The sequence below is a fragment of the Tachypleus tridentatus genome, chromosome 13, assembly GCF_004210375.1.
Source record: "Tachypleus tridentatus isolate NWPU-2018 chromosome 13, ASM421037v1, whole genome shotgun sequence".
NCBI lineage: Eukaryota > Metazoa > Arthropoda > Merostomata > Xiphosura > Limulidae > Tachypleus > Tachypleus tridentatus.
Genome location: NC_134837.1, coordinates 91344021 through 91361352, shown reverse-complemented (window position 1 = coordinate 91361352; position 17332 = coordinate 91344021). Strand labels below are relative to the sequence as shown.

General features: G+C 34.1%; 1 pseudogene across 1 annotated transcript in view; it reads right to left on the bottom strand.

Annotated features, from left to right (window-relative positions):
• The window catches only part of LOC143239990 (SLIT-ROBO Rho GTPase-activating protein 1-like), a 124759-nt pseudogene extending 124183 nt beyond the window's left edge, over positions 1 to 576 (bottom strand). The window contains exon 1 of the transcript XR_013021493.1: positions 188 to 576. The product of XR_013021493.1 is annotated as an SLIT-ROBO Rho GTPase-activating protein 1-like (transcript). The remainder of the gene's footprint in view (positions 1 to 187) is intronic.
• Between the last annotated feature and the right edge of the window lie 16756 nt (positions 577 to 17332).

Sequence of the window (17332 nt, the reverse complement as noted above, 5' to 3'; positions counted from 1 at the left end):
AATAAACCCTGCAGTGGATACACGACTCTAGGTTTTCAGCCGCCAAACCCAGCATATCAAGCATTAACAGAGAATAATAAACGGGATAAACCAGTAGCTTCGCCACTGACGTGTCTGTGATTATCTCGTTGATTGTATTGTCGCTTACCTTTTACTTGACAGTCTAGTTGAAACAGTATTTCCTTACCTTTTACTTGACAGTCTAGTTGAAACAGTATTTCCTTTTCTTTCTTCGTAATCTTCTTTTCTAAAGCCATCTTTTTTCCTTTCTCTTAGGTGAGAGTAATTTCTTACACTGTATCGTAGAACTGTATCTCGTCATTAAGAATTTCTTACACTGAGTTTAAGAAGGTTTCATTTTTTTGTCCGAAGTATTTATTTGTGAACACGTATACGTTCTCGATTATTTAACAGCATTGGGAAGAACAAGCAAATGCAATGGTCCTGCTCCACACGTAGCCATACATCTTATGATTCCAATGATCGTGAGGTTGAACGCTCTTACAGCTGACATCAGCGCGTGCGACGCCGTTTGCCCCTCCCTTGTTCTCGCGAGAATCGTTATGGCCTCTCAAAGATCACTTACAAGCTGAGAATAAATCTAGAAATACTAGAATGTATTAATACGTAGAAGTATTAAACCTGTAAAAAACGTTTGCAGTGTAATATCATGTGTATATACACAAACACATATATATTTATATGAGTGAATATATACACGTAATTAGATAGATAGATAGGAGTTAGAATAAACAGAACACTTGAAAACCTAACTAGCTGGATTCCAGCACTATTTTTTCTTTTGTTTATTGTAATCTCGAGAGCAGCTCACAAGGCCGAACATCTTAGGATATTTAAGTTCACATTCAAAACGATTCACTAAGAACTAATGGAAGGTGAGTCTCCTTTTCCGCTTCACCATCAGGTTTAAAGATAACATTCAAACGATGCATTTTCAGCTGACTAAAACATTTTTTGTTCATTGTGATATGATGTCAGCTGGAATTTTGAGTATTATATGTCGTATTAAATATTGTAGGTGTTTCTGATAAAATTGATAATCGGTGTTATAATGACCGTGTTCTTATTTAGTTTATTTTTGAAGGAAGTTGGTTATTATTTTTGTAATTGCTGTTGCTCTTTCTCTTTTACCTCCATTCTTAGTGTTTGTACTTAGTCTGCTGGGCTTGTTTATTGATTACTGGTGTTCTTCTCTGATTTATGGTTATGTTTGTTCGTATTTTTGTGATTCTTGCTGTGTAACTATCGACTATACTATTCTTTAAGTTATATTTGCTTTGGCTTTCTGTGTTGATTGTGTTGGAGACGGTGAAATCTTTTTTGTTGGCTTTCTGTGTTGGTAGTATTGAAGTATTTTGTCGGCTAGTGTGATTTGTTTAAGCTCTTGTTCTGTTCTCATCATCTTTGTAGTTTTTATATTGTTTATTATGTTACACATTCATTGTTTTATGTTTTTATATTTCTGGCATCATTTATAATTGGCGGTATTTTCCTAGTTACAATTACATCATTTAATTTTTGTCGTGAGATCGGGTTATTTACATGATGCGTGATTTCCTCCGTATCCAGCACATTGTATGGTAGATTTATGCCAAGTTTTTTGACAGTTAAAACATTGTGTTACTACAACTGCTGGTGTTTCAGTTTCTTCCATTTATTGCTCTTCTTGATTTTTTATTAAGACAATTTTCGTCGTGGCATTTTTCTAATAAGTTGTAGTGGGAATAAACAAAATTAAGTTTTGAATGTCCTAATATTGTCTTTAAAAATTCTAAAAAAGGAAAAAAAAAAAACCCAAACGATATGCATAGTTTGATTAAACATTTCTAAAACTAGTCTTAAAACTTCAAATATTAGAGAATGTGATATATTAGTCCTCGTTTTTCAGATGACCCGGTATAGCCAGGTTGTTAGGACGCTTGACTCCTAATCTTACGGTAGCGGATTCGAATACCAGACATGCTCGTCCTTTTAGCCTTGGAGATGTAATAATGTAATGGTCAATCCCACTATTCGTTGATAAAAGAGTAGCCCAAGAATTGATGGTGGGTGGTGATGACTAGCTGCCTTTCCTCTAGTCTTATACTATTAAATTAGGGACAGCTAGCTTTGCGCGAAATTCAAAACAAACAAAACCGTTCTTCTGAGACCGAGTTTTTGGAAAAACAAACAAACTCGGTCTCAAAATTAACATACCCGAATACCCACAAAGAAGAAGCGAAGCGAGACCGAGTTATGATAACACCTTCTCCTCTCTAGTGTTAAATGAGTTAATAAGTTTTTGAGACTTGAAATTCTCTAACTACTTATTGTCCAAACAGGTTAAACTCCGATGCAAAAATTATGACCCTCCGTTTTCTATATTCAGTTCTCCAATTATTTTCTCGAAACTTCTTACAGCATCTTCATTATTTTTTCTCTTTTGGTAATGTTAACAGGAACTAGTTTACCTTTAAAGTGGTATACATAATTACTTCAAATACTTCTACTTGATAACCATGTAAGTTTTAGTGTTATTACCATGTAATTTGAAACCTAATTACTATATAGTGTTTGACCTAAGTATCATTTAAATTTTGTCTAATTGCAATTGTATTTTCAGATACATTGCCATGTAATTTTTAGCCTACGTACCACGTCGTAATGTTTATTTCATTTAGTTATTTACAATTGCACATTTGAGCTTAATCCAGCTTAATTTTGACTGTATAATGTAAATAAAAATAAACAAACTTTTACCTGTATTGTTAAGCATGTCTGAGGTACAATCGAAGCAGGATATAATAAACTCCTACCTGCCTTGTTAAGCATATCCGGGAGACTAACGGTAAAATGATATAGCAAACTTCTACTTACTCTGTTAGCACTGTCTTGAGATATAAGAAAATTAAGATATAATTAATTTCCTGTACAAAGTATTTGCTGTTTTGGTTTACTTCATTGGTTCCGCATGGGCTGAGACTATAAGAGTCTTTAGAGATGGGATTCATCTTGGTTTGTCTGACTGTTCCTGCTTTGGTTGTGACTATGGGACACTAGAAATGAAGTTTTTGTGGTTTGTGTCATTGTTTCCGCATTGGTTAAGACTATAGAACACTAGAGATTAAGTTTGTTTTGGTTTGTGTCATTGTTCCCGCATTGATTAAGACTATAGAACACTAGAGATGAAGTTTGTTTTGGTTTGTGTCATTGTTCCCGCATTGGTTAAGACTATAGAACACTAGAGATGAAGTTTGTTTTGGTTTGTGTCATTGTTCCTGCATTGGTTAAGACTATAGAACACTAGAGATGAAGTTTGTTTTGGTTTGTGTCATTGTTCCCGCATTGGTTAAGACTATAGAACACTAGAGATGAAGTTTGTTTTGGTTTGTGTCATTGTCCCCGCATTGGTTAAGACTATAGAACACTAGAGATTAAGTTTGTTTTGGTTTGTGTCATTGTTCCTGCATTGGTTAAGACTATAGAACACTAGAGATGAAGTTTGTTTTGGTTTGTGTCATTGTTCCTGCATTGATTAAGACTATAGAACACTAGAGATTAAGTTTGTTTTGGTTTGTGTCATTGTTCCTGCATTGATTAAGACTATAGAACACTAGAGGTGAAGTTTGTTTTGGTTTTTCACTACTCTTACATGGGTTTATATTACAGAAAACTAGAGATAAATTTTATTTGGGTTTGTTTCACTGTTTCTATATGAGGGTTGAGACTGTAGGATAGATAAACAGATGATGAACAAGTTGGTGACTTCATTTTGTTGATAACTATGTTCTGTAATATTTAATCGTAGAATTACTGTTATTGACGTATCGAATTTTTAAACACCTTTTTCTAATTTGTTTTTGCATCATATTGCTAGTGGGTCCTTGAATTTGTTAAAATCACCTAAAAGCACTTGAGTCGCATAAAAACAACAACAAAACAAAAAGAAATGCCATCAATGTTACAGGAAGGTTCAGTAATTACTACTCAGTGTAATTACATATTTCTCACAGAAAATAACTTACTTTTACCATATTATTTTGATCGTTTTTTTATACTTATTGCAGTAACAAGTACAAATAATGAAATTAATATAATACATTATCTGCACCCCACCGGTAGAGAACAATATAAAGATAAGTCTATGAAATGAGAGAACTGATATACAATTTTTAGGGGTCTGAATATCCAATATTTGTTTTCACTTATCAGTTTTATTTCTATACTTACAAACCAAATATAACTGTAAAAACAATCAATAAGAAAGATATCTTTTTTTACCAGTTCATTGCATTGCGTTAGACTTCCTTACTAATTGACAAATAAAACAGTTTAACAATTATGATACAATGCCTTATTTCGCTATCAGGAGATGCATAATAACTGAATGTAATTGGCTATTTGTTTTCTAAGGGCATTGGAAATTTTCAAAAGTTAAATCATGATCAGTTAGCACTGTGTTTATATAAAAAAAATTCTGTTCATCACTGATGAAAATGAATGGGGTCAGAACTTAAAATGTTTTCTTACACATGGATTTAAGAAAATATGAAAACTAAATTCTACATAAGATATTGAATCGTAGGTCATTGTTTAAGTTATTTTACAGAACAGCAGTCATGAATCTAGGTTTTTTGGAAAGTTAAAACGGCTCCACGGCGGATCAACTTCTTTTTTGTAAAGTACTTTAGTGTGAACAAAAACCGAATTTATAAAATTATCATTTCATTATTCCACTATAAAAGTTGTACTATGAAACACGTTTCTACATTTTGAATATCGTATTTCCTCTCAAAATGTATTATTACAATTTTTATATTTATATTTGTCAACAGATGGCACTACAATTCTAGTGATTTTTGATATTTTACTTTATCTCCCAAATAGGGGATAATCTTTCAAAAAATTCTTTCGCTTGACCATGGTAATTTTTAGCAGCAGAGTCTCATTTATTATTATTATGAATTATTCTACATACATTAGCTTTAGAAGTTACATGTTATTAATGACTATAGTAATTCACAAAAAAATAAAATTAATGAATTATTAACAATAATAATGATCCTTTTCAAGAAAAAGGAATTCTCTTACCTAGTTACGTCTATTCATTATTTTACTATTAACATAAAATATCTTGTGAAATGATAACATTTGGTTCATGTTATACATCATAAAAAATAATAAAATCAAGGCGAGGAAAATAAGCATTTTTTACTCTTAGTGAGACTTATGCTGTTGCTCCAACGATGTCAGATATTTTATATTAGGCTTGTATTTGGTTGTTTTGAGAGCTATACATGCAGCACTAATCAGTGATGTAGAGAAAACCCACTTGTAGAGAAATATATATGTAAAAACGGCTCGTTTGGGTCGAGAAAATATTTTACGTAGAGGAGCGAACAACGTTTCGACCTTCTTCGGTCATTTCTCAGACAGTCAAAAGTTTCATGAATAAGAATTCTAGAGTTTTAGAACCTCATTTTCTGCATCTTTCTGCGTTATTCCAGTCACTATCCGATCTCTTTTAATATATTTTTAGTTCAGCTCTTAAGCCTACATTTTTTTCCTTCGAATTGAGCTGCTTTGTAAATCAATCAGTTGCATCTCAAAATTATCCAAGCCAATTCACTACAACATTTCCAAATTCAGTTTGTCTAACATTGCACTGCCTGCGTACTTTATAAATTTTGCGGTTTTTTTAAATAACCTGAACTTATGAAATTTTAAAGAAAATTGTTCAAAAGTTTAATTAATGATGCTGGAAAATTATATTTGCAAGTTCCGAATGTATATTTTCTCATGAATTTCAAGATCTGTCGTGTTTGTTTAAGGTATATGAAATATTTAAAAGTTCCATTAGAAACATCATGTTTAAAAATTTTCAGTTTGGTTTCAAAAGCTCTTTTTTTATCAAACTTAACATCAAGTGCTTTGTCAGATCCCTGCAATTTGGTGTTCAAGTTATTTAAATGTAAGGAGAAATCTATAAAAAACATCATTCTACAAATCCACACAACATCAGATAATTCTTGACAAGAAAAATTTTCATTGTCAAAAACAGACGAATTTCATCCAAACACTCAATAAATCGTTTAAGGACAGAACCTCTAGTTGGCCAACGAACATTGTCATACATGAGTAGTCCTATGTACACCGAATTCACCTCTCTCAGTAAATTCTGAAATTGTCTTTTTTTTTTTCAGAGCAGGACGCAGAAATAAAATTAACTACCTTGGTTACAACTTCCATCACTTTTTCAAGCTCCTTAAGGTCAGCTTTTGCACACAAAGCCTCCTCGTGTGTAATACAATGAAAACCTACCAGTGGATGTCCAATATTTTTTGCAAACAGATTACAAAACTTGTTTCTTTACCAATCATGCTGGGTGCGCTATCAGTTGTCACGGAAACTATTTTTTTGAAAGGTCAACCTGTCGATTGGACATATTTCAGCCCTACAAAATCGAGGCAATAATAGCTAGCCTGGCTAATGATGTAACATCAGTACTCTCATCAAGACAAATTGAAAGGAATTTACGTGAACCAATATCTTTTGTCAGTTGTTCTACTATGTTTGTTTCAATCTTTAATATTCTACATATTATTGTGTTTATACTTACTGACAATTCCTTAATGCGCTGAACATTTTTTTCTTTTTCTGGAAAACCGTCAAAAAAGAAAAAAAAGCACATTCTAGCAATGATTCTTTAATATATTTTTATCACTAAGTGGTTTTCTATGTTAAGATTTCTATGAAATCTCAAAACTAGCAGCAACTAAGTTGGAACAACCTAAAACAAAGTTCATGAAAACATTTGACTGCATGTAGTTGTTACTGACTTCTAGAAAAATGTGTTCTTTTTGTTCTTGCTCACTCTTATCACAAAGCCATTTATGAACAGTTTCATAATGCCGTTTTACAGAGGAAGTCCTGCACACGTCTGTTTCTGAACATAAGATGCATGTGTTTTTTATAGCCAAGCCATATCGGGCTATATGCTGAGTCCATATAAGATGCCCAATGCTTTATCACCCTTTTTGATCATGCCAGCTCTTTCGGTCCACGATTCTTGAAAATCTCTGCTGCTGCTCCTTAACGTTTTTTTTGTTTCTTTGCTAGTTGAGCTGACATTCTGACAAGTTGAACAGGGTAAATACAATCTAAAAATATCTCACCAATTAACTGAAATATGATAATTTAACTTACTATAACATAAAAGCAGGTGAAAATTCATGTTATTGCTATAAAAATAAATCTATAATTAACTAACTGATTAAAAATATATGCATGCCAAACATACAATTTAAAAATATCTCACCAATCAACTTAAATTTGATAATTTAGCTTACCATTACATAACAGCAGGTGAAAATTTATGTAATTGCTATAAAAATAAATCTATAATTAACTAAATGATCAAAAGTATACACATGCCACTCCAAATAACATAATTTTAACAATATAATTCATATATTTACTGCGAAAAAATAAATGTATGTTTACCATTATTATCACTGAATATCCAGTATTCACTCACAAACAACAGGAGAAAAATATAAGCAGAGCAAAGCCAATACCAACAGTTTACTTCTACTTTTACTCAAATACTGATGTCTACGCTGTGTCTGCTAGGAATTCAAAAACGTGTCATCCCATGTCACATACAAAGGCGTGAGACGTCTCCTGTGAACATTTCTCACTGCTCCTGGGTTGGAAAAAAATCATTCGCTGATGCATTTGGCAATAATGATAATCATTATATATATATATATATTTATTTACTATGGGTTAGCGACAGGTTTTAAAGAATCAAGAGGCAGCACTGCATGCCGCGTGCCACCTTGGACACGCGCGCCATAAGTTCGCCATCACTGGCATAGCCAGTAGCAATAGAAGATCATGTCATCTCTACTTCATTAAACAACCGTTTCAATGGCTCTTTATATACCTAAGGCATTTATGATTTGTTTGTTGTCAAACGATTCTAATAATTTGTCTTTTTATGCAGTTTAGGTCTAGTGCTTAAGGGAGGATGCTGACGAGTAGCTTCATAAAAATGTGGAATGAAGAGACTTTGATTGGCTGAGGTTTATTATTCGATGCGGGAGCAGGTCAAGCTTAACTTAAACATCTCACATTCACACTAAAAATTGCAGGTAAATGTGTTTGGTCAAAGTAAGGCTACACCTAATTATACTACTTGGAACAAGTCAATCAAATCTCTGAGCTCTACATCACATAAGAAACCTAACTACGTCATACGCGAACTCTTTCTTTTTTCTCTCTTCAAAAATAACTAGGTTCGGTCATATCATCTTTTTTTTTTAAACATTTTTATATATTTTTGTATAACTAGTCATTTTAAAGCCAGGGGCTGGACTACAGTCGAAATAGTCCCCTCATTAATCCGTCCCTGGTGATAAAAAATACAGATCCAATTATTCTGCGAAAACACGTATTGAATCAACTATCTTCCTTGAAAATAACTGTACATTTTCTTTACTATATCTGTGAATATCTGTCAACACGTTCCGTAACTAACCTCTCACCTTCCTGGAATTAATTATAACCTACACGTTTTCTACGTATTTGTATGACTTATTTGATCTCAACGTCACGTGTTCTGTAGTATATCTAAATTTAACAAATTAAACCATTATAAATACAGTTTATAACACTCTCCCATTTTGGATTGTGAAGTCCCACAAAAAATCTCAGTATAAATACTATTACTACTAATGAAACATTGCACTAAATTGTCCATTAATTAAGTCATTTTTATAGTCTTATTTTCCAAGACTCATTTTATATGAATGGTCTTGCACTTTATCCTTTGTTGTCCCTGGCCATCCTGTTATTGGGGGAGTTCTTCCGGAATGGATAGTTAAATGAATTTATTGGTGGCTCCATCATTGACTATAGCGTGGAAGCAATCCAGTTAGAAACTTTAGGCTTTTCTGTAGGTCAAGGTTCCACTGAGAAGTTATCCTCTCTCAAACATACTTCTAAAGATTATCATAACAGATGATCTGCTTCAGTCGCCTCTCTTCTCAACATCTGTTTAACCTTGGAGTTTGCCCTCTTTCAAAAAGTTCATGAATGCGTTGACGATTATTCTCAATAATAGATATATTTTCTCATTTTTAGTACATTGAGAATTTCCAGTTGAGCTTTGCCTCAGAAATCCAAATAATACCTGTTTTACTGACGTCTTCTTATATCTCTATTGCTCCTTTGATTTGGTCGGACTGTGTCTTCATGACTTGATAATATATTTTTATTTATCACAGTGGCAGCTGTAATGTCAGGTTTCCAAAAATTATAACAGACCTTTGTCTGCAGTTCCTGGCAGTTTTCATGTTACACTCAAAACATTTATTATATTTTGGTTAATTTCCTTTGTACTGTTTAACAATACATTTGATTAATTATTTCAGCTGTTCTAGACTATTTTTAAAAGGAGATGATCTTTCAGTACTACAAGATCTGACATCTTTCTGACTTCTAGATGGTCTCTTCATTAGTTCAACCTCAATGGATTTTTGTTCCATCGCCAACTGCAGAGCTTCTTTAAGGATGGACATACAAATACTTTAATACAGACTAATTCACATATCCTCGTCTGTTATAGTGTCTATAAAATGGACACATGTCAAAGAATCCGTCTTTTTACGAGAAACGTTTAAGTAAATTAAATTGGCAAGTCTTTCCAATTATTTTGCAAGTTCAGTTTGATTTCTCCATACTTTATTCTGGAACTTTACTCTAGATACTTCTTTATGGTGTGATACTTTGAACCTGTTGGATAAGATGGCGACTAACGTTTAATAGTTATTACGACTCTCAGCTTGAAGGTTACGTTTTAAAAAGGTAGCAAGTACATTAATTGTTGTTCACTGTTCCATGACTACCATGGTACCTTTCTACCATATCTGTTGGATTCTCTACGATTTGGTAATGTCATGGATGGTGCAGTACTGGAAAATTTTTAAATAACAGGTAGCACGATAATAGATTTAGATAAAATACGATATCCTATTCCATATCTGACGGTTGATGGTATTTATGGCTGGAACTCTTGATCGATAGAGAAAGAGATATGGCTGCTTTAAACTTTACATTTAAAAATTCGTGTTTCAAGTATTTTATTCTGTCACTTATGTTCTTTTAAACTTCAATGATGATCTTTTTTAATTCATGAATTTGTAAGTCTTCTATCTTACTTTTGTAATCTGTCTGGATGTTTGTCAATAGTTTCATCAGTTTTGTCTTCAGTCAAAGTTATTTTTTATTCTTATTTAAGCAGTACATCTTTTTATTTAGTTTTTACACTTCTTTTTTTTTTGATTTTCACTTTTCTTAAATTTCTTCTTCGTCTTCTTTTAATTTACTTTTTCTTTGATGCATATTTCTCCTTGGTATTCTTTAACTTTTCTAGACCGTTTTTTCAATTTTCTTTCCTGTTCCATGTATATTTTCTTCTAATTTCCTATCACATTCAGGGTCTGGCATGGCCTAGTGCGTTAAGGCGTGCGCTTCGTAATCTGAGGGTCGCGGGTTCGCGCTCGAGTCGCGCCAAACATGCTCGCCCTCCCAGCCGTGGGGGCGTTATAATGTGACGGTCAATCCCACTATTCGTTGGTAAAAGAGTAGCCCAAGAGTTGGCGGTAAGTGGTGATGACTAGCTGCCTTCCCTCTAGTCTTACACTACTAAATTAGGGACGGCTAGCACAGATAGCCCTCGAGTAGCTTTGTGCGAAATTCAAAAACAAACAAACCTATCACATTCTTCTTGGTTTTCTTTAAACTTTCTTTTGTGCTTCTCCTGCCCAAATCTAAATAATTTCATCACTTCAAGTAATGCTTGAAACGCACTACTTGACTTTGTGGTCCTCAACTTCAACAGTTTAAATATAATGTATAACTAAAGTTCTATTTTATTTAGATCAAAGTTATATATCGGTTGACACCAAGTGTCAAAACGTTATTCTTTAATTGTTGGGTTCTTTTAATCTGGGCACGGCATGGCCAAGCGTGTTAAGGCGTGCGACTCGTAATCTGAGGGTCGCGGGTTTACATCCCGGTTGCGCCAAACATGTTCGCCCTTTCAGTCGTGGGAGCGTTATAATGTTACGGTCAATCCCACTATTCGTTGGTAAAAGAGTAGCCCAAGAGTTGGCGGTGGGTGGTAATGACTAGCTGGCTTCCCTCTAGTCTTACACTGCTAAATTAGGGACGGCTAGCGCAGATAGCCCTCGAGTAGCTTTGTGCGAAATTCAAAAAAACAAACAAAACAAACAAATCTTTTAATCTAACTTCCGAAAATAATCCAATGTTCAGTCCACCTAGTTCATTTCTTTCTGCAATATTTGCAGTATTGAACATTTGTGTACTTCGTATTGTGTTGTAGGCCTATGTCACAAGTGACGCAACTAACGTACAAGAAACCACCTTACTTTCACAATGGAGCTTAATGCGTGCGATAACAGGGATTCACACACTTCACGTAAACCCACTGACTGATTTAGTTCTCTGTCTTCAAAATAACTTTAAGAGGACTGTTCAAAAAATACGCGGACTGTTTTAATTGCGCGGCTCCAGTTGGTTCCAGGGGAATCCGTTTGGTGTCGCTAGGTTCGCACAGATCAGCTGATTACGACGCCATTTCCCGATTGCAGATATCTTCATTTGTGTATTAGCTACGCGGTTTTAAGTGAAGTGCGATTTTTTCGTTTGGTGGATTTCAGAATGAATGACCTGAAGGAGCGACGACTTGCTGTGAAATTTTGTGTTAAACTTGGAAAATCTGCGACTGAAACTTTTGCTATGTTTAACACGGCTTACGGTGATGTTACTATGAAGCGTACGGCATGTTTCAAGTGGCATGAACGTTTTAAGGATGGTCGACAGTCCATTGAAGATGATGAGCGTCCTGGACGTCCTTCGACGTCAACTGACGACCCACACGTCAACAAAATCAATACCCTGGTGCGGGCAAATCAATGTCTGACTGTCAGAGAGCTCGCTGAAGAGTGTGGTATATCAGTTGGATCTCGTTACGAGATTTTGACCGAAAAATTGAAGGTGCACCGCGTTGCTGCGAAATTCAGCCCTCAGAACTCGTGAGTTTTTGGCCAAACACTCGATCACTGTTCTTCCCCACCCCCCTTCCCTACTCTCCTGACCTTGCTCCTTACGATTTTTTCTTGTTCCCCAAACTCAAAAGACCCTTGAAAGGAAGAAGATTTGAGACGATTCCCAAGATTAAGGCAAATGCGACGAAGGAGCTGGAGGACATTACAAAAGAAGCGTACCAGGACTGTTTCAACAAGTGGAAACACCGTTGGGATAAGTGTGTGCGTTGGGGAGGAGAGTACTTTGAAGGGTCCCAGACCTGTAACTTCTAAATAAAGTACATTTTGTTTTATGACGTCAGTCCGCGTATTTTGTGAACAGACCTCGTATATTCACTTTACTGTATCCTTAACTATCTTGAGAATCTCAATATCCTTGACTATTTGCGCTTATTTATTGCCACATAAATTAAGCAGTTTACAATGGTACAGATACAGCTTATAACAATATTAATAAAAAACAAAATTTATATTGCAGGAGACTAATACTCAACTTAACAAATACAAAATAGAGCTTGTAGCAACGTATTAAATGTATGAAAGATCCCGCGTGGTAAATAAATGGAATTATAAGTGAGTGCTTATAAGACAAAGTTAGCCTTTTCTTTCTTAGATTTTTTTCCGTTCTAAAGAACCTGGCTTTATATTGTGTTTTCTCAAGTTCTTAGAATCTTCAAGCATTTTTTATTTGAATATGCTGCTTGGCAACATTTGCAGTGATATGTGGTGCTGACTCACCATGCCTTCCTACTACAGAGTAGTATTTCCAAACTTCGTATGGTTTGATTACACATCGCAAGACTATTACATCAGCTATCATAACAGATTGAGGAATAAGGAATGCATAGCCAATATTTTAAGCACCAAGATGACCATGGCTAAAGAGACAGAAGTCAACATATCTCAGCCGAAATCGATTTTAACCATTTTGAATGTACTTTGGAGTATTTCCACAGTACTATACAACAAGTAAATAGGCATACAAGATATAGGAAAAATGTACCAGCTGTGAAGTCGCTTTTCAAGCTGTTTCTGTGTTTAAAATGACATACATTTATTACTATGACAAAAAATTACGATCAGTTAAAGATTATTGAAAATGTAGATTTTTTGTATAACTAAACAGACAAAAGGACAGTGAAAAATTAATACATTTCAGGTTTTTTATAGTTCATTAGAAATTTCAAGGCCCGACATGGCCAGGTGGGTTAAGGCGTGCGACTTGTAATCTGAGGGTCGCGGGTTCGCATCTCCGTCGCACCAAACATGCTCACCTTTTCAGCCATGGGGGCGTTATAATGTGACGGTCAATCCCACTATTCGTTGGTAAAAGAGTAGCCCAAGAGTTGGCGGTGGGTGGTGACGACTAGCTGCCTTTCATTTACACTGCTAAATTAGGGACGGCTAGCGCAGATAGTCCTCGAGTAGTTTTGCGCGAAATTAAAAAAGAGAAAGAAATTGCAAATCACTGATTTTTCGTATCATTTTGCATCCGATCTTATTGAATAAATATGTAGGTTTTAACTGAGTTGATGACCATTTCTTTTCAGATTTTATGTTTAATTTTCAATCTCAAGACAATTTAAAAGTGTTTGGTTTATTGAACTGACAACCATTTACTAGCAAACAAATTCTCCGTAATAAAAAGAATAAAAGTGACCAACGGGAAGCAATAGTCATAGTTAAAAAATACATAAAAAGAAAAGCTTGTGAAAAGAAAAGGAACTTGCCTTAACGTAAGCTGCTACGTGGAATAGTAAGGATGTTTAAATATAACAATTGTTTCGTATAGTGTGTAACAACTACTAGGTACCCACACAGGATATAACTTGGTGGTGGCACAGAATCCATTTGTATCAACGTATAAAATTTAATAAGAAATTTACCTCAAAACCAGAAACATATTCCTAAATCTGAAATACAATTCACCATCTGTAACCAAATGATATTCCTAGTGGATTAAATTAAGAGTAGAAATAACAGAAATAAATAGGACTCGTAATCTGATGGTCGCTGGTTCGAATCCCTGTCTCACCAAACATGCTCGAAATTTCATCTGTTTGGGCATTATAATGTGACGGTAATCTCTCTATTCGTAGATAAAAGAGTCGCCCAAGAGTTGGCGGTGGGTGATGATGACTAGCTGCCTTCCCCGTAGTCATACACTGATAAATTAGGGACGGCTAGCGCAGATAGCCCTCATGTAGCTTTGCGCGAAATTTCAAAATAAACCAAACCAACCAGTTCGAGGTCATGTGATGAATCGATTTGCCATTTTAATATACAGAGTGTTTATAAATTAAGTATCTCTTTCAGTAAATTAATTATTTTCATTTATGTGCAGAATCCTATGAAGATAAATGCGCAAGAACGTGTGATAGTTATGACATTATGTATTAAAGAAAATAAATACAAAGAAGTCAGAGAGGAGTTTCATAGAAAATTTCACAAGCCTGGTCTTACAGACAAGAGAATGCGTAAATTGCTTAATAACTTTAAAAGAACAGGATCTGCTTATGATGAGCCAAGATCTAGACGATCAAGTGTCTCTGAGTATATTGTGAATGCATTAAGAAATGATATGGATGAAGAGCCAGGTTCGTCAATTCGCACTGCATCATGTAGAGTTGGAATACCCAATTCTACTGTTCATAAAATATTCAAGTTAGGTATTACATGACTTGCAGAAAGAGGATTATCTACAGCAAAGTGCAATGTGTGCTGACTTGTCTAACACATTCAACTATAAAATTTAATGGACCCCATATTCTTCAGTGACGAAGCAATTTTCCACACTTGTAGAAAGGTTAATCGTCATAACTGTCGCATATGGCTAGTTGATCTCTCCTATTAGTAGGAAAGAAGTATTCCTAAAGTTCATGTCTGGTTGATTATGACGAAATCTAAGATTTATGGAGACTTTTTATTTGCTGAAGCTACAGTTACGGGTGTTGTTTATCTAGGCATGCTTCAACAATTCTTACAATCACAGCTGTATACAGATAGTCTTTCAACGAGATGAGGCGCCTTGTCATTATGCAACAATTGTTCGATAGTACCTGAATGTACAATGTCCAAATTGGTGTATCTGACATCGAGTCAACAAACTGGATCTTTAGATCTAACACCCTTTAGTTCTTTTTTGCATGGGACTTTATAAAACAATGGTTAGAGATCTCCAGAACCTAGGTAGACGTACTTGTAACAGTTGTTAACGAAATAACAAAATGCTCCAAAATGTGTTCCACAATGGTAATGACAGATTCGAGCTGAGTAGAGATACTAATGGTATTCATATAGAATAATTTCCATAAGTATTCATTTAATGTACGTGTTCTATAGTATTGAGTTCGAACTTTACCAATTTTTGATGCTTTCACTGAAAGAGGCACTTACTTTATAAACTCTGTATTTATTCTAAGTGGACTGAAACACTCTGATAAATTTCCGAACACAGTGTGTAATAAACTAACCATTTAAATGTTATGTAAAGAACTTCTAAGTTTTAGTATTTAAAGTGTAATATACACATGTAAAGTTCATTATTAAATATACTGTGTATAAATATTGTAATAATGTATAAGTGAATATTAATTAGAGTTTATTATTTAGTAACTGATGTTTTTTGTTACAAACACTAAATTGTTAACAAAAATTTAATCACTTGGTTCTTGAATTAGCTAGCCAGTTACTGCAAACAGACTTTGTTATTCTAATCATGTGGACTAGGCCTGTTAGTAGTGTTGAATATCAAACATTTTGAACTGTCACACTTTATTTCTTTTAACCGGTGTGTTTTCGTCCAAACTCTGCTCTATTTCTACATTGCAACAAAGTACTTACTTTACAAACCACCTAGACTTGGTCAACTCAGAAGTGACCTTTGAATGAGTCACTCAAGTGTTAATAATTTTAGTATCTCCAAAGTATCTTAGAGTAAAGCCGTACATTTTATCAATTGCTGTCACGATCCTTTTTCACGCGTGAATTAATGTTGAATAAACATCATTTCGTTAGTTTTGTGAATGTATAATATAAACGATATTTGTATGTATTTTTCATGATAGACAGTTTGAAAGTTCTGATGTCTTAAATAATTGTTATCAATATGTTGTTCTTTTTTTTTTAAATTTAGTTGTAGGGCGATTATTGGTTATGTATGTCTTGTGAAACACTAATTGTCCCACAAAACATTTTAAGAAGCTGTGAACAGTTTATTAGCGTATTCCACACTTTCACAAGCTTTATGTGCATTCAGTGGAATCAGTGGTTGTTTAGAAAATGAACAGATAAACTGAGTAAATAATTTATTAATTTTTTTTTACAGATAATTAAGTTTTGCATAATTAAACCTAGACATTGGTGACTTGTAGAAATCCTATGGACAGTTGTTAAAATAATGGTAATTAAATAGACACATATGTGAAAGTCCGCTTTGTGAAACGTGTGTAAATTATTTTTCTTGTATTGTCAAATTAGTAAAAGTGTTATTGCATAATAAACATTTTGCTGATGATGTAAAATGTTATATAGAGTCAAAGTTTTAAATAATGCACGATATTGCCTTTCTAGGGCGATTTAAACTATTAGAATTGTGGTTAATGTGTGGTAAAATGCATACAATTACGATTATGTTACGTTAAATATTGTTTTAACATTTTATTATATTACTGAAAATCTTAAATCACTCGATTGAGTAACATATAGTCCTTTTGGGACAGGAAATTTAATTAACTGATGAATTAGCATAAATTGTCCTTTTCTGTGACAAATTAATTATATATGCTTAAATAATTATTCTGAATAGTCCTTTTTAGAACGATTTAATCAATTAATTAACTAGTGATTACTTACAGACATATTGAAACATTCATTGTATGAGTCTAGGCTGCCTAGAAACACGTTATCAACTTTGTATTACTATTACCTAATCATCCACCATGGCAACCTTGCAAAATTTGAAACTATGACCTCGTTATCTTTTATTACGACACACCCACACACACACAAATACATGGTACCCTTCAATGGCGAAACTTAAAACTATGATCTCTGAGGCAGCGTCAATTGGCACTCTTTGAATGCTATAGTGGTAAGGTAACTACTTGCAGCTATGGCATTACCTAATTCAACTTCAGAATTTGGTTGGTTAATTCAAAATCAACCAGTCAAGAAACAAACGGACTATTGATGAGAAG